General features: G+C 42.9%; 1 protein-coding gene and 1 long non-coding RNA gene across 2 annotated transcripts in view; one reads left to right on the top strand and one right to left on the bottom strand.

Annotated features, from left to right (window-relative positions):
- LOC128327309 (potassium voltage-gated channel subfamily KQT member 1-like) overlaps positions 1-17,039 on the bottom strand; it is a 556,996-nt gene that overhangs the window by 353,453 nt on the left and 186,504 nt on the right. The gene's annotated exons all lie outside the window — the stretch shown is intronic.
- Positions 1-17,039, top strand: part of LOC128327313 (uncharacterized) — a 45,067-nt gene that overhangs the window by 24,261 nt on the left and 3,767 nt on the right. Inside the window, exon 2 of the long non-coding RNA XR_008308581.1 lies at positions 15,609-16,020. This is a non-coding gene — a long non-coding RNA (uncharacterized LOC128327313). The remainder of the gene's footprint in view (positions 1-15,608; positions 16,021-17,039) is intronic.

Here is a 17,039-nt window from a genome sequence, read left to right as displayed (position 1 = left end):
TGCGTTTTGTATTTTTTCTGTTTCGATTTGTACCAAATCCGAATCAACCCCAGTTTGTATTTTGTCTGAAATTAAGCCTTACGAATCACCCCAGTTTTGTTTTGTATCCAAATTAATCCAAATCCGAATTTGAATTAATTCAGATTAAAAAATGGGTCATGTGGCCAAAAGAGTGGGTGGGAGTTATAGTGCCCAATGAGTGGAAGCTACCACAAAAATTTCAAAGGAATTGGGCAAACTGCTGATTTTTGGTTAATTTTTGAAGTTTGCAGATTTTCAGATTTTTCAGATAGGGTATGATGTTGGTTTCAGGAAAAGTATAGCTTCACACGGGGTGGGGGGAGAGGGTGGCCCAGAGTGGAGTGTGGTTGGTGGTAGTGCCCAGTTGGTGCAAGGAAGCTACCACAATTTTTTCAGAATAATTGGGCAAAGGGCTGATTTTTAAAGAATTAATGAAGTTACGTGTCTTTCAGATTTTCCTTGTAGGGTATAATGGAGTTTTCTGCAGTCCCATAACTCCACTTGAGGGGCACTGGGGTGGCCCAGAGCAAGTGGCGGTGTAGTGCACATAGGGTGCCACTGCCAACCACCCACATGGGTTGCCAATCCATGAAGTACAGAGTTTTGTTCTAGAGGTGTTCTGAGAGTAGATTATCTGGTATCATAAGAGAGTGGATTCATGGTTTTTCATTAAAAATCTCATTTGCTACCAGAGAATCTAAACTCAACACCTCAGAAACAACAAAGCCCAGTACCACAATGGATTAGCAATCCAGGGGGTTGGTTGGCACCCTCTGTGCACTACACCACCACTCGCCTCGGGCCACCCCAGTCCCCCCCAGGTGGAGTTATGGGGCTGCTGAAACCTCCATTATTCCCTATGGGTAAAAATCTTAAAGATGCGTAAACCTCAAAAATTCCTAAGAAATCAGCCCTTTGCCCTCTTTGTAATCTGGATGCACCACCCTTGGGGCACTGCCACCCAACTCACTGTTTTGCCTCTGAAGCCCCACACAAACAAGTTGAATGAGTGAAGAGAATGGCCAATGAGCCAGTGTGGTGTAGTGGTTAGAGTTCTGGACTAGGACCGGGGAGACCCGAGTTCAAATCCCATTCAGCCATGATACTAGCTGGGTGACTCTGGGCCATTCACTTCTCTCAGCCTAACCTACTTCACAGGGTTGTTGTGAGGAGAAACCTAAGTATGTAGTACACTGCTCTGGTCTCCGTGGAGGAAGAGCGGGATATACAATGTAAAAAAATAATATAAAACTGCCTTGGTACTATGGAACAGCTTCAAATGTTCATTTAACTGAACTGGAGTGAGCCGTAGCCCAAACAAATCAGCCTACTGTTCAGAATTGTTGAGATTTATCATCACTGCATTTAAGAAAGTGCAAAAACATGGATCATGGATTCCTGGGGATGTCAATAGATTGACAGGTGTGTTCCCCACCCCCCCTCCTTTTGTCTCCTCTAGTCCCATGTGGATGACCTGTCCCTGCAGTGGCAAAATTTGTGAACCCCTGGCTTAGACATCATGTCCCACCAAATTACATTGTGGCCTAAATTACATTAGACTGCTCAACTTGGGTATCTAAACTTAGACACCATTATAACTCATAAAAATCAGAAAAAACAAAATAGCTCTTCAAATGAGCCCTGAACAAGTCAAGAGATTCTTTCTAAACCTTTGGAAAGAAACACCTGTGTAATTTCAGAACTTTCCTAACCAGCTTCTCAAAAAGCTTCTCCACACAATTTATACCATGGCTTTTAGCAAGAGCTTTGGAATTGCATTGAGCTCCCAAAGATATTTGGGTATTTCTGTCTCAAAATGCTGTCTTCCAAATCCCTTTGCAAGGTCAGTTTGCATTTCAATCACACTGAATACAACACTTAACTAAACTATTCATGCTCAACAGTTTTTGCATATCTTATCTTCTGCTAATCACTCAGTGCCTCAGCTGGAGTGGAGAGAGTCAGAGAAGTCAATTTGAATTGCAATACTTTTCTGAAGAACAAAGCATTCTGTCCGAAACACAGTCATTTCTATTTGGAAACAAAAATCTCTGTTTTTTAATTCTTGATTTTGTTTTGGTTACAAAACCTCCGAAATTGACATTTTCGGGCACAAAACATTTTGTACTCGAATCGAAATGCACAAGCCTACTTCATTGCTTTAAGACACCCAAGCCATTTTCTGCTGCTATCCAAGGTTCCATACATGTTTACAAAGACAATATACATTTGGAACCCTCATTAGGGGGAAAACAGCTTGATGTGATTTGGAGCAGCAAATCAGTTGCTAAAGAAAGTGCTAAGCACATCCTGTTACTTCTTTGCCTCAAAATCCCCCCTTTGTTTTTCCTGCTTTAAAAAGCTATATCGGTAAATACATGTAATGGAGTATGTAATGGAGTTTACTCTCTAAGGGCTTAAGCCAAAGGTGGTAAAACTTGCAATTTAGTATTACAGGGTTAAAGCCTCATGGGCTGTAGTTTCTCCACACAAAGAATAATAAAATAATAGTTTTTAAAAATCATATAGGATAGGTGTTTGTTCCAGAAGCTGAACAACTAGCATTCATGCCATCTTTTGACACAGTTAGCTGCACTTTGACAGATGAGGGGTGAAAAAGGGTTCAGAGATGTTTTCTACGTTCCCTTCCCATTAGACACACCCTGGAGTGACTTTGAAATTGAAACCACAGACCCCTTTTCTGGGTCATTCTGACCAGATTCTCCTGAGAATTTATTTGGTAGCAATTTAAGAATTAAGGATTACAAGAGAAAGAACCAGTGTCAAGTAAGGCCACCCAGAAATCCTAATACTGCTGGGTGGTCTAGCTCTGCTGTATTAAGTTAGCATTAATGCTGATGTGCTACTCCATGTGTGGAGTCTTACAGATCCAAAATACATAAATACAAACCCAAAGTTTATGTGTGTGTGTGTGTGTGTGTGTATATATATATATATGTATATATATATATATATATATATATATATATATATATATATATATTCACTGATGATAGTAAAAACGGTTTTTGTCTCCCAATTTCACAAAGGATATCTTCGTACTAGAAAAGGCAAGCAAAAGACTTGTGGTGTAGGAGCACCTTTTCTGTGAGGAAAGGCTAAAGTGTTTGGGGCTGCTAAAGAAAGAAAGAAAGAAAGAAAAGCTTATACAATTATGAATGACAGAGAGAATAGAGAGGGGGTTTTTTTCTTCCTGCCCTCCTCTTATAACACTTATAACTCTTATAACTCAGGATCATGCAGTGGTTTGTATCAGACAACACAAACTACTATACTGCAAAATGCATGTTTTCTTTATGGAATTCAGTGTCACAGGATGTAGTGATTAATGGTAGCCAAAACTCTACCAGTGCCTGAGGCATCATGGTTTGCTGCAGTCTCTCTCTGCCCTGTTTCCCATACTACAAGGTATGCAAAAAAGACAGAATAACTATTTCCCCCCACTCAGCCCAGTTCATTGCCCACTTCCCCTCCCTTTCTTGAGGCCTATCTGACTTTCTCTAGCAGAGGCACAAAACATCCCCTCCTTTCGCTCCTGCTCTGTGCCCACCTCTGATGCTCTCAATACATACAGTTCCTTCCACTGGGAATTGGCAGGGAGAACTTCAGTTGCTTACCTGTAAATGTGGTTCTTCTGGTGGTCATCTGTCCATTCACACAGATGGGCTTCAGCTGGAGTGCGAAGGCCTAGTCGGGAGTTTTACAAGCTTCCTCTTTCTCTCTCCTGATTGGCCATCCCTCTCCTCCAGTACCTATAAGGTCAGACGACCACCCTAACCTCCTCAGTTAAGGAGTCTGCCACAGAAGGTATGCTCTGCAGCAGGGAGGATGGGTGTGTGAGCGAATGGGCAGATGACCACCAGAAGAACCACAGTTACAGTTAAGCAACCCAAGTTCTCCTGAGTGGTCTCTGTACATCACACAGATGGGTGCACTGCAAGCTTTCATCACTGGAGGCTGGGCAGCAGAGACACTCAAAATTGAGGTAGGTGATGGCAATCAGGAGAAGTTAGACTGCAAGACTGTACAACGCCGAAGGCAGCATTCATTACATGTGTATAAACACAGAATTATCTCAATTGTGTAAAAAGGTGTGTGTGCGTGGGGATCTTTTTCAAAGCAAAAAGTGGTACATGGGTAAGGGGTGTTAATTCCTCCCTATTTCCAAAATGTTATTCCCCTAGCCTCCAGTGGTTTTTCTGCCAGTCCAGAATCACTTTGGGGGCCAAGTTCCAACTTGAAGGAATATGTCAAGAAAAACAAGGCACAGGGAGGTCAAGCTGTGATCAGAGGCAGGGGCTCTGTACTCCTGAGTTATATATTCCTCTTCTTTAAAATGTTATTTCTATGAGACTGGAACACTTCTGAGTTTTAGCACCCAGAACTGCACCCGTTATCTCGTTTAGCTTTGAAAGTTGGCTCTAGGGGTGTGCACGGTACCGGCTGGCCCAGTTCAGTTTGAATCTGAACTGGACTCAAACCAGACCGGGCCAGTTTAGTCTGGCAGTCCTTCTAACCCCCCCCCCCCCGAGTTTGGTCCAGGGTGGTGGTTCGCAGACCTTTTAAATGCAAAATGTGGTATGTGCAGGTCTGTGGGAAGTAATATATATATTAACCTTACCCCCTTTGGGGGAGTTGTTGGAGGTGGCGGAGGGGGGGTCTGCAGAGGTTTCGCCTCCCCCCTCCGGCCTTCCTTGCAGTCCAAACTGGCTCATTCAGCCGGCTCTTCAGCCCGTTTGGGCCTCCCTCTCTGGCACGGTGGCCATTTTGGAGGCCGCCACGCCTGCACAATTGGCCTCTGTGTGGCCGATGCATGGATTGAAGCACAAGAGCTAGAGCACTGGTGCCCCTTGGACTGGCCTTATGGGCAGACATCTGTTCCCCCGCAGGCCTGGGGGGCAACCAAATGCTGAGCCTGAGATTGTCAGTCACTGCTGTGCCACCGTTGGTCCACCCGGGCAGCCGAGCACACTGGCAAGACTAGTGAGGGCTGGCTGAGTGCTGCAGTACTGCCTGCTGGCCTGCCTGATCCAGCCAAGTTTGGTGCACGCACGGTTGTGGTGGTTCTGGTTTCTTTTAAAAATAAAAAAAGTTTCCATCTTTCCTGGAGCATGTTCTGGTGTAAAAGGTAGTGCATTCAGCTAATTTAAGTGGCAAGATTGTCCATGCAAAATGTGGTATGTGCAGGTCTGTGGGAAGTTTCTTATTCATAATTCCTTCTAAACATACCCACACCCACACTCACACCCACTTCCTCCTTTCCCTGAGCATATTCTAGTGTAAAAAGTAGTGCATTCAGCTAGTTTAAGTGGCAGGACTGTCCATACAAATGTTCAGTTGCTGTTTGTCCCCTCAAGAACTATGTTAAAATATTGTTTGTGTCACCGTGTATGTGTAGGGAGGATGATGCTTATCATGCGGCAGGGGGTGTGGGGAGGCCCTTAGGTCCAGGTTCCAAAATTACCTAGGTGCATATAAGAACAGCCCTGCTGGATCAGGCCCAAGGCCTATCTAGTCCAGCATCCTGTCTCACACAGTGGCCCACCACATGCCTCTGCGAGCCCACAGACAAGAGGTGAGGGCATGCCCTCTCTCTTGCTGTTGCTCTGCAACTGGTATTAAAAGGCATCATGTCTCTGAGGCTGGACCTCTGACCTAGAGCTGTGATCTGCTCCACAGACATCTTATTTGCTCCTGGGATTATGTTGGAAGCAGACTCAGAGCATAGAAAAACATAGTTTTATCTGGATTGGAAGACTGTGATACAAACCAGAAGTTTTGGCACACAAATATCCAGCACAGAAAATAGTTTATGTCCAAACTTGTGTGGAAACCTTGAAACATTGTGTTTTTAAGTGGGAAGAAATGTCAAAGCCTCCATATTTAATATCTCATTGTTCTTAAAAGCTTTCTTTCTACAGCAAACGATATTCTTCTTGGAGGTGGGCAAAGCACCAGCAAATTGTTTTTGTTTAGGTGAAATGAAAATGTATGTTTTAATCACCCTTGTCTCCCTCCTCTAACAAGTATAAAATACTGTCTGGCAGCTCTTATGGCTCTTAAAGGCAAAATGGGATGCTTGCTCCACACACAGAGAATGTCAGAACAGTATGGTATACTGGATAGTAAGAGTGTGTAAGAAAGTTTGTTAGTTTCATTATTCCATTCATTTTTGTTATTAAAACCTCATTCATTTGGTCATTCATTTGTTCCATTATTTCACTACCTCCTCTAGCAGAAGCTGAGCACTCCATTAGGTTATGTTGCATGTTGTCCTTCAAGGGAATAACTTGTCCAAGGGTGGTAGTGGTAGTGGAAATACTAACACCTTTGGTGATGTCCCAGGAACAAGGTGATAGCCGCAATGCTACCTCATGAAGGGCCTTGCCCTTTTGCTGCTCCACCAGACTCGTAGAAGGCAGCTTCCTATGCTCCTATGAGCTTTAAGAGGTAGTTAGAACTGTCTTTCAAAGAACAGACTAACACAAAGGAATCTGCAAATGCTCAGTCTCCAAAAAGATAAATATCTCTCTCTCTACACACACACACACACACACACACACACACACACACACACACACACACACACACATTTATAGACTTCCAAGTCCCTCCCCTTGCCAATGAGATTGGAGAGTTCTGTGTGGAAAGAAGACCTCTCATGATGTTGGACATGTTTGCTGAAACATATTTGAGTTGAGGATTCAAGAGTGTCGATCTCTCTTTCTCTCATTCCCTTCCCCTGACCCCACCCAGTAACGCTGTCCGATTCTGGCTGCTAGGAGAACAAATGAAATATAATATTTGGAACACATTTGTGGCTATAACAGTCCTTCCTTTACTAGAAAGAAATGATTTGCCCCATTTGTTTCATTTTTTCGTTAGTCACAAAACAAATGCACACCCCTAGTGGATATGAGTGTTGTACTTTGACCACAAGGCTTCGGATAGGATCCCTTGGGCAAGTCACAGCTTGTCAGCCTAGCTCACTTCAAAGTTGCTTGCAGTGAGGATAAAATGGGATGACTCACAAATGCCATGCCGAGCTCCTTGGAGGAAACATAACACAGCAGCCCAGTTGTTGGCTGGGACAAAACACAGGGATTATAATATCCATAAATCAAGATACCTTCCCTGGTTAAAAATTAGTATCTGAGGTCAATTAGTATCACTCTACATGGGGCTGCCTTTGTACATAGTTTGGAAACTACAATTGTTACTGAATGTGGCAGCCAGATTGGTTTCTGGGTCAACTCGAAGGGACCATATAACACCAATTTTGAAAGAATTGCACTGGCTGCCAATGTGTTTCTGAACAGAATACAAAGTCCTGGTTATTACCTATAAAGCCCAATACCCTAGTTTGGGTCCAGGTTACTTAATTGAGTGCCTTCTCTGTCACAAACCCTGTCGCCTATTAACATCATCTGTAGAAGTCCAGTTACTGTTACCACTGGCTCCTTTGGGGGTGACTCAGGACTGGGCCCTCTCTGTGGTTGCTCTGGAATATGCTCTCTGCTGAAATAAGAGCATCTCCTCTGTTTGCTTTTAGGAAGAACCTCAAGACATACCTGCTTTCCCAGGCTTTTAACTGAAATTCCATTTTAATATATTTTTACTTACTGAGACTGTTTTTAGCTGTTTTATGAATTTTTAACTGTTTTAACTTGCACACCTGCCTGGAAATTTCTATATCAGGCACTGTAGAAATACGATAAATAAATAATAATAAATAAATAATAATAAATAAATTTCACACACACACACACCATTGAAAAAATGTTACATTGAACAAAGTGTCCAGGTAAGCTCTGCCATTAATTTGCAGGCACTTTTCTCCCCACTTCAGACTTCCAATAGTGGGAGCTTAATTTCACATGAACTTTCCCACCTGATTGAGACCATCAACTGGAGCTCTCCTGTGAGAGCCTCTGCCTCTGAGGGCACAACGGCAGTTTACAGAGAGCAGAGCTTACTTTGTTGCAGTACCCATTCTACAGAACTCCTTTCCTAACATGCCCCAACAAATTAGCTTCCTTCATAGATAGTTCTATAATTATTGTATTGGAACCAAAACAAAATCTTTGTCAACAATGTCATAAGAAGCACCTTATCTTTATATTATTCCATTCCAGTGCACTACGAATAAAGTCCAAGTATCGTAGCATTTATTTTTGCCATTATCCTTCTCTAACATTCAGTCATAGAGATTATATCTTTGCAGCTGTCACCAAACACATGCAGTCTACATATCACTCAACTATGAATACAACACAAGGCTCTAAAAACTTTTGGTTTAAGGTTAGATTTAAGGTAATTCATGGCACAGTGGGAAATGACTTGACTAGCAAGCCAGAGGTTGTTGCTTTGACTCCCCCACGGGTATGTTTCCCAGACTATGGGAAACACCTATATCGGGCAGCAGCGATATAGGAAGATGCTGAAAGGCATAATCTCATACTGCACGGGAGATGGCAATGGTAAACCCCTCCTGTATTCTGCTATCCAGATCCTCTCTTACAGAAGGGGGGGGTTGGCTTTGAAGGAATTGAGTGGGGTGTACCTGCCCATTCCCGAGCCAGGGTGTGTCGCCCAGTAGGGTGATGGGTAGGACTTCAGAGTTCTGACCTGCTTCTATTGGCCCGCACTGTTCTCTAAGGGTGATTAATCACCTGGTGTTCCAGTCTGCCATGCCTGTGTAATAGTTAATAAAGTTGTGGCCCTTTTCATCCATATTAAGTCTGCGTGTCTTCTTGAGCTGGGGTCTGGGGACAATGTTTAATTCTTGTTTTAAAATGTTTTTAAATTGTTAATTGTTGTTTTATTGTTTTTAATTTGTTTTAGCTTTTCATTGTTTTACAACTTTGTTTTAATTGTAAACCGCCCTGAGCCATTTTTGGAAGGGCGGTATATAAATCAAATAAATAAATAAATGACAGCCACAGAGCTCTGTCGACTCAATGGCACACTTTACCTTTAATTCATTTGGACTCATAGTATTAAAAGTAAAAATCACAATGGTATTTTTGTTGAGGTGAAACAGGAACATGAAGTCCGTCTACATACTGTAGAGGCTAATCTATAAAGACATGATTACATAGCAGTGTCTGAACTGTTTCATGATTATATCAACTGAATGTCAAGGTGAACAAACTGTGAATTTCCATACCTTTATACTATTTCAGTGGGACTACTCATGAATAATTTAGTCTTATGTAAGCCAGTGACAGAGTAGCCTATCTTATAACTGTAACATTTAATTGTGTGTACACACAATTTCTATGGGGTATCTGAGCTGAAGATTTGCAACAGAGTACACTTGTTTTAAAAAAAAGTTGGGAACCCCTGTTTTAGGTTATTATCAATGCATGGCAGCACCTCTGTACTTAAGGTGAGGACAAACATCAGTTTTTCCCCCATGAAAATTTTCCTGAATTTTTTCACATTCTATTGGTCATAAATATCTATGCTGCTCATCCAATTTTGTTCATGGTTGCAGCATGGGAATTATGTAAGGTGTACTATCATGTCTGAGTGAAGTCCAGAAATCAAAATGAAAGAATCGTAATTGCCTGTCATGCCACTCCAGAACAGGACCAGATAATTCAATCACAAACTTCGAGGAGAAGTTCAAATGGGAGAATTACATTAAGTATCTCTGTCATTATTTTTAAACTTGTATGCTGCTCTTTTTATTGTTGAAGCTCGATCTACATATTGCATTTATCCCATATCCACACTGAGAACCAAGCTGGATCACAATATTATGTGAACCACAATAAATCACTCTTTGATATCAACTCTTGCTACTTCATAATATGGTACACAGTCTAGATTCTTTTCATGCCCTGTAAATGACCTTTCATGCATCAGTGTTTCTGCAACATGTAGCTGTTGTGGTTCACAGTTTTGTCCTTCCCTGACCCAGGTTCCATGCTGTTATCTAGCAAGAAATTAATTGTAGTCAGTTTTTTAAAAATGGTTTGCTTTCTGTTTTTCAGTTATGTCAAGATTCCTAATGTCAAGATTACTAATTTCCTGGCCCTTGATTAAGACATTGACATCAAGGGGGATGACTTCTGCATGGGAAGATAGAAATATTGTCCACAAAAATATATTTGCTTTATATTTAATTTGAATCAAAATATTTGAATATCCTTTATTCCATTAGGAAACATATGGTTTCAGAAACAAACAAACAAAATCACTTATTTCAGAAGATAACTGGGGAGATGGGAGTAGGATGAAGCATCTGAAACAAATCTTATGGGTGGGAAGAAATATCCCCTTATCCCTAGATATGAGGCTTCTAATTCCCATAATTCAACCAATGAACTAATGAAGACATTAGTTCCAGAAATCCACATTATGTTTGCTGCACAGTTTCTGTAAAAATTGCAACACTACAATTTAAATAACTGAACTGAATGTCTCTTTGGGGGAGGGTGCAGTTCCTATTGCCATAAAAGAGGAGGTGGTGTGTCCGCTCCTGAAAACACTTACCCTAGATTTGGGAAATGTAAAGAATTCCAGATAATTTTAAATCTGCCATTCTTGGGCAAAAGGTTAGTGCAGAGGCACCATTAAGCCTGGACCCCAGGGCACAAATCTGAGGCCCTGGCAGCCCCGCTCTCCTGGAGGGCCCCAGCAGCCTGCCTGCCAATGGCCAGTGCTGGGAATCTCCTACTTGGGCGCTTTCCAGTCTAGCTGCTCAACAGCAGCAAAATGCCTCCATTCAGGCAAGTCACATTCGAAATGTAAACAGCAGAGGGAGCAGTCTCGTGGAAATTAAAAACCCGAAAAAACAGCAACTTTTTTACTCTAGATATACAACATCCTAACTCTATATCGCAGCGATTAAATTCAAAATAAGGCAGTGGAAATGTGAAAGGCACCCTGCTGTCTGTGTAGGGACTGCGGTGTCATGACACAGGAAGTGTGGAAGCACACTTCCCAGATACGACGTGACCCCGTTGCAGGATCTAATGAGAAAAGCGCCCTGCATGACAGCTGGCCTGGGCTCTGTGATGCATCCTTCGCGCTGCCTGGCCAAGGGAGGTTCTCCCCCTGTGCTGAAGAGGCAGGTTGCTGCTGCTCCCCCACACCCAACCATCAGCAGTTTGGCAGGTGGATGGGGCTTGTATGGAGGCCTCTGCCTACCTCATAGTTTTCCAATAGCACAGGCTGGAAGGCTGCCCAGCAGCAGAGGGCTGAGCTTGGGAGGCAAGCTCTCTGCCCTGCCTCCCCCAACACTGTTATTCCCCCCATACAAGTATTATAAGTGGCTTGTTTCATGGCAGAACATTACAAAAACTTCTGGAACTGAAGTGCCCCCTTGGACCATCATTCTTCCCCTATGTGGAATCAATCCTGTGGTTTTTAATGGATTTTCCCTTCTACAGTAAACCTGCCAGAACTGTTAGCATCCAAACTTCTAAAAAAATATATATAAATGGACTATGCTCAAGTTGATCTGTGATCCAGAAGGTCTGCATGAAAACTGTGGTTTTAATCTTTTTCCTTACAAATGCACTATTTGTCCAAGCTGGTTTGTGAACCAGGTGTGTATCTGAACTGTGCAGCAAGGAACATATGTGGTATCCCAGTTGGCCCAGACCTGTGAGTTTGTGATAAATGATAACCAAGGTGGGTGAATTGGGGGGGGCGGGGCTCAACCAGGTCTCAAACTGTGGTTCAAGCACACTCCTAGAAACCATGAGGCTAGTGTGTGTGGGGATGCGGGTGGGAGAGGATGCTTATTTTGCAGGAGTGGGGGTGGTAAGCCCTCTAGGTACAGGCTCCAAAATTACCTAGCTGCATGCTTGGGTTAAAGCATGCCAAGACATCTCAACTTCAGATATTTCTGGATGGAATCAATTATTTAGAACCCTTCCAATTTGGATTCCAGTCTGGTTTGGGAACTGAAACTGCATTGGTCTCCCTGTTTGATAATCTGTGTCAGGAGTAAATGATCTCATTCTCTCTTAAATCTTGGGAATAGCCTACAGAGATCCTGCCCCTGTTTTTATGATTTGTTGATTACACCACATATGAATCTACATGCAACAAGAATGTTTGTGATTAATCTGCATGAGTTTTCAAACTTTGTTCCAAAGAACCATTGTTGGGTTCCTGGGAGGCTTTATCAGGGCTTTCACGATGAGAAGATCAGTAACAGCAGAGAACTTTCCTTGAAAGGCAACTTGCCCATCACTTCCAACACTTCTCCACCATGCACGTGTGCAGGACACTGCTGAGTGTTCCAGGGTGCACTTTCCATTCAAGTGGAGTGCTGTGCTCCACAAGAACCACAAGATTGCCCTCGAATCATGTCCTAGAACCCTTTCTCACAACCAGTGAGAAAGGGCTAGACAGAGGCTTCAGCAGAGAGGAAGCCTCAAAAAGCTTACCTCCCCTCAAACGAGCAGGTCCTTCCCTCTAGGAGAGCAGGCTGCTGCTGGTTGCTTCAAGGGTCAGGGTGCCAGATGCTTTGCCCCACGTTGCCCTGCCCCCAGAACTCTGATAATGCATAGTGGTTCCCCCCTCCCCTCCCTGGAGCACCACAGGGAGCCAGCTGCGGCTGCAAGCAACCACAGGTGGCAGATAATAGAAAAAATTGGGTTAGGAGAGTGCTAGCAATCCTAACCGCATTTTAGAGAGAGGCTCTGTAGGTGCCGCCAGGATCAGGCCCAATCTTGTTGGTGTGTGTGTGTGTGTGCAAAAACTGGGCTGGGCTTCCTTAGCTTGGTTTTGCATGCCCGTGAGAATAGTTTCCTAGGAACATAGGAAGCTGCCATATACTGAGTCAGACCATTGGTCCATCTAGCTCAGTATTGTCTTCACAGACTGGCAGCGGCTTCTCCAAGGTTGTAGGCAGGAATCTCTCTCAGTCCTATTTTGGAGATGCCAGGGAAGGAACTTGGAACCTAGATACTCTTCCCAGAGTGGCTCCATCCCCTGAGGGGAATAACTTAACAGTGCTCACACTTCTAGTCTCCCATTCATATGCAACCAGGGTGGACCCTGCTTAGCTAAGGGGACAAGTCATGCTTGCTACTACCTGGGCGCTTTCCAGACTAGATCCTATAACGGGGTCAGGACATATCTCGTAAGTGTGCTTCCACACTTCCTGCGTCGTGACACCACAGTCCCTACGGGGACGGCAGGATGCTGTTTACATTTCCAATGACTTGTTGTGAATTTAAGAGCTGTGATATAGAGCAAGTACGTCGTACATCCTGTGTGGAAAAGCTGCTGCTTTTTCGGGTTGTTAGTTGCTGCGAGACTGCTCCCCCTGCTGCTTAAGTTCCAAATGAAACTTGCCCGAACGGAGGCATTTTGCTGCTGTTCCAGCAGCTAGTCTGGAAAGCGCCAAGACCAGCTCTCCTCTCTTAAGCAACACAATAGAGTGCATAGCAGATAGCAATTCCTTAGCAGACAAATAATGTGGAAAGTATTTCTTCGAGGGTAGAAAATTAGAAAACTACTGCTCTTGCCCATGGAGTTTTATGTGAATTAGAACACTTAACATTATATTGAAATTTCTGCAATTTCTACTGTTTGGATCTTTTCTTTGCTACTTACTGTGCTGTGGCTAGTGATTTGTCAAAGTAAACCAGAACAGCCTCTATAAGAATTGGCAGGTCTCTCTGCAAAGCAAAACACTCATAAATTTTCTAAAGCTGTGATTTTGAAATACAAAATGGACTTGGAATATTAAACATCCATTGTGATTTTGCCCTGGTGAAAAGACTTCACACTATTTTGTAATTACTACCATCCTCCACACACAACCCAGCTCCATGGGATGAAAAAAGGCATAAGACATTGTCCCCTTTATGCAATCAACTTCAAACAAACATCAAAGTCTTTTGAATTTTGAATCCCCTACATCAAAGCTGTGGAAGTCATTTATGGTTTTAGGATCAGATGAAGGCAGCAACCGAGACAGCTGTGATCTGAAGGATAAATCACTCCTGGACATAAAGTTGATGAACACTCTTTATTGCATGATATTTAAGATTAGGTTTACAAATCTAGCCTCCTTTTCTGGTCTACCTTTCCCAAGATTAAACCAGGCCGTCAACCCCCACTTCTATCTGTCTGCCTGTGTCAACACAGGTGAAATAAATATTCAAAGCCTATGGTCTTTTTAGGGGGGGAAACATGCTATGGTCTTTTAAGGGGGAAAACATTTTACTATTAAAGCTAGTTCTGACGCTTCTCACAAAGATCACTCAGCTTATAATTAAAACCAGTTTAAGAGAAAATCCATTTTGGGGCTTTGGGCATCTGAGTTTTTGGGCATCTGTCCTGGGCATGAGAGTTTTTCCACCTAATTATTCTAAAATTTAGATTCAACAAGATCTATAAACTGATGTTTGTATTTTGTTGTTGTTTGGGTTGAAACAACTGAAACAATTATACTGTTTTGCAATAATAAATCTGTTCAAACAAATCTATGATGAAGGCAGCAACCAAACAATTCATGCCATATAATGCAAATCTTCATCAAACCAACATTACAGCCCCCCTAACTTTGCACTAAGTTTTCAAAAGGCTGAAAATGAATTTCCCCTCGACTGTGCTCTTTCCATACTACCCAGGAAAAAAATGATATTTGCATGTTGAAACACATTATTATGTTTCAGAGGCCCATTGGCTTTCAATAGGCTTAAGTTATGCAACTCTCCTGGTTAGTAGCCAATATGTATAAAGACACGCCCTTAAAAGGCTACTGCTATTGCTGTAAGAACTTTTTAGTTTCAGTATCATTATTTATCAACATCCTATGTTTTAGGGTATTTATAGGACAAGATGAACCTCCCAGGTACTTTTGTACATAATGCACAAAATTAGTATTTTACCTGTCTGTACCACTAGTAGTGTGCACGGATCGGTTCGGAGGCCATTCTACTGGCCTCCGAACCGGTCCGGACAAGGGGTGGTTTTGGTTCGGGAGGGTTAGGGTGGGGGGGTCCATTAAGGGCGGCGGGGGCTTTACTCACCCCTCCCGCGCTTTGCTGCTTCGGCGCCATAATTAGTTTAAAAAATGCGCCGCAGAATCCCTCGCCGCTCCGGGGCTCCTTCTTGACTTCAAAATCGGGCGGCAGGATACTTCCCTGCCGCCCCCAAAGCCCCCTCAAGCCATTTGCGCTCTTTAAATCTCGCCCCGGACCGAGTGCTAAAGCGCTCGGGCGGGCGGCGGGGAGATGTCCTTCTGTCCGCCCGCCCCCTTCCCTGCCTTCTGCGAAGTGACCCCCATGTGACCAGAAAAGATGGCGCCCGGGGCACATGCCCCCCCTGCCCCCCCTATAGTTACGCCTCTGTTTGTACATAAACAAAATATTACAAAAATGTCGTAAGTCTCCAGAGATCTCATCTCCAAAGGAAGCCAAACCCAGTTAGCAGTGCCTCTGGAATGTCTCACCACTTGGAGAAGTGGGGAGCACATCACCTGTTTAGGGGCCATGGCAGCCTGAGGTAATCAAGGGTAATCTAACCTGCTACATTTGATTTAATAATTTTTAATTATCTTAATTATTTTTAATTAATTTGATTTATAGATTTAATAAGAAAATCAAGGATATGGAAGCATCTTCCAGGAGCTTTTTCACATGGTGTTTTTACCTCGAATCTCCGCTGGAAGAGAGTGTGTGTGTTCACAGATTGGCCAGATTCTCGCCAAAGTCCATGAGAGATCTTTGGGAGCACTTCACACACAACTGTTCCAAAACTAAAATTGTGGTATTTGCAAGACGCCCTATTTTACATCGCTGGTTTTTTAATGGAGTCCAACTTGAACAAGTGAAACAATTCAAATATCTCGGGATTGTTTTCTCTGCTACTGGATCACGACTACTGCACAGAGATTATGTTATCCAGAGTGGAAGAAGAAGTGCTAATTTGATCCAGTCCTTTTTCCGCTCTAGAGGTGCTCAGTATGTCCCAGCAGCCATCAAACTATTTAATGCAAAGGTAAGGGCTCAACTACTGTATGGTGTTCAGTTGGGGCTATACTCCAATTTCGAGAAAGTTGAGGCAATACAATCAACCTTTCTGAAAAACATCTTTCAAGTACCTGGCTGTGTGCCCAGAGTAGTGCTGCGCCTTGAGGCAGGATTGATTAAAGTTGAAGCCTGGGCATGGCTTTTCATTTTGAGCTATTGGCTCAAATTGATGTTTAGGCCTATTGGTATTGTCTCATTGATTTTTCAAGATTCTTATCGCTCAGCCTGGTTGGAAGCTATTGAAGTGAGATTGCAGTACTATGGATTTTCACCTGCAGCCATTCTTAGTTTGCCTTATGAGGAGGCTAGGGGCAGACTTAAAGAAAGGATTCTTGATATGGAATCTCAGATTGACAGGAGTTTAATTCCTAGGGGTGTTTTCCTGAATATCGAAACCGTAAGCTATTCCCCAGCCAGATATGTATCTCTTCTTACAGTACCTAAATTTCGTAGGGCTTTAACTTTGGCCCGTTGTAATGCCTTGAATACAGCTGTGCTGCAGGGGAGATTCCAAAATATTCCTTATCATTGCCGTGTTTGTCCATGTGGATCGGGAGAGGTTGAGACGACGGCTCATGTTCTTTTGTATTGCCAATTTTACAGTGATATTAGGAAGAAATACATTTCACCTCAACTTATCCTGTTTCCAGGATTAACTGAAACTGACTATTTAAATTTAATTTTAAAGGACTGTAAAGAGGAGAACTTACTCAATGTTGCTAAATTCTGTTATATTTGCGGTGTTATTCGGAATGAAGTTGTTAATTCTAAATGATTTTATTTTTGTAATTCTGGCCATTGGCTGTATTAATAAAGACTGACTAATCTCACAACTTGGGTTTTTCCTTCTGAATTTAAGCTTAACCTGATTTATGTTCAGGGTTAAAAAAAACACCCTGTCTTTCAGTTATTATTTCTGGATAAAGCGAGAGCAGCTGCCAGTCAAGCTTTTGAGATGCAAATAGGAAGCTGCCTTCTACAGATGCA

This window comes from Hemicordylus capensis, chromosome 5 (assembly GCF_027244095.1).
Source record: "Hemicordylus capensis ecotype Gifberg chromosome 5, rHemCap1.1.pri, whole genome shotgun sequence".
Lineage (NCBI taxonomy): Eukaryota > Metazoa > Chordata > Lepidosauria > Squamata > Cordylidae > Hemicordylus > Hemicordylus capensis.
This window is presented reverse-complemented; position numbering and strand designations above follow the sequence as displayed.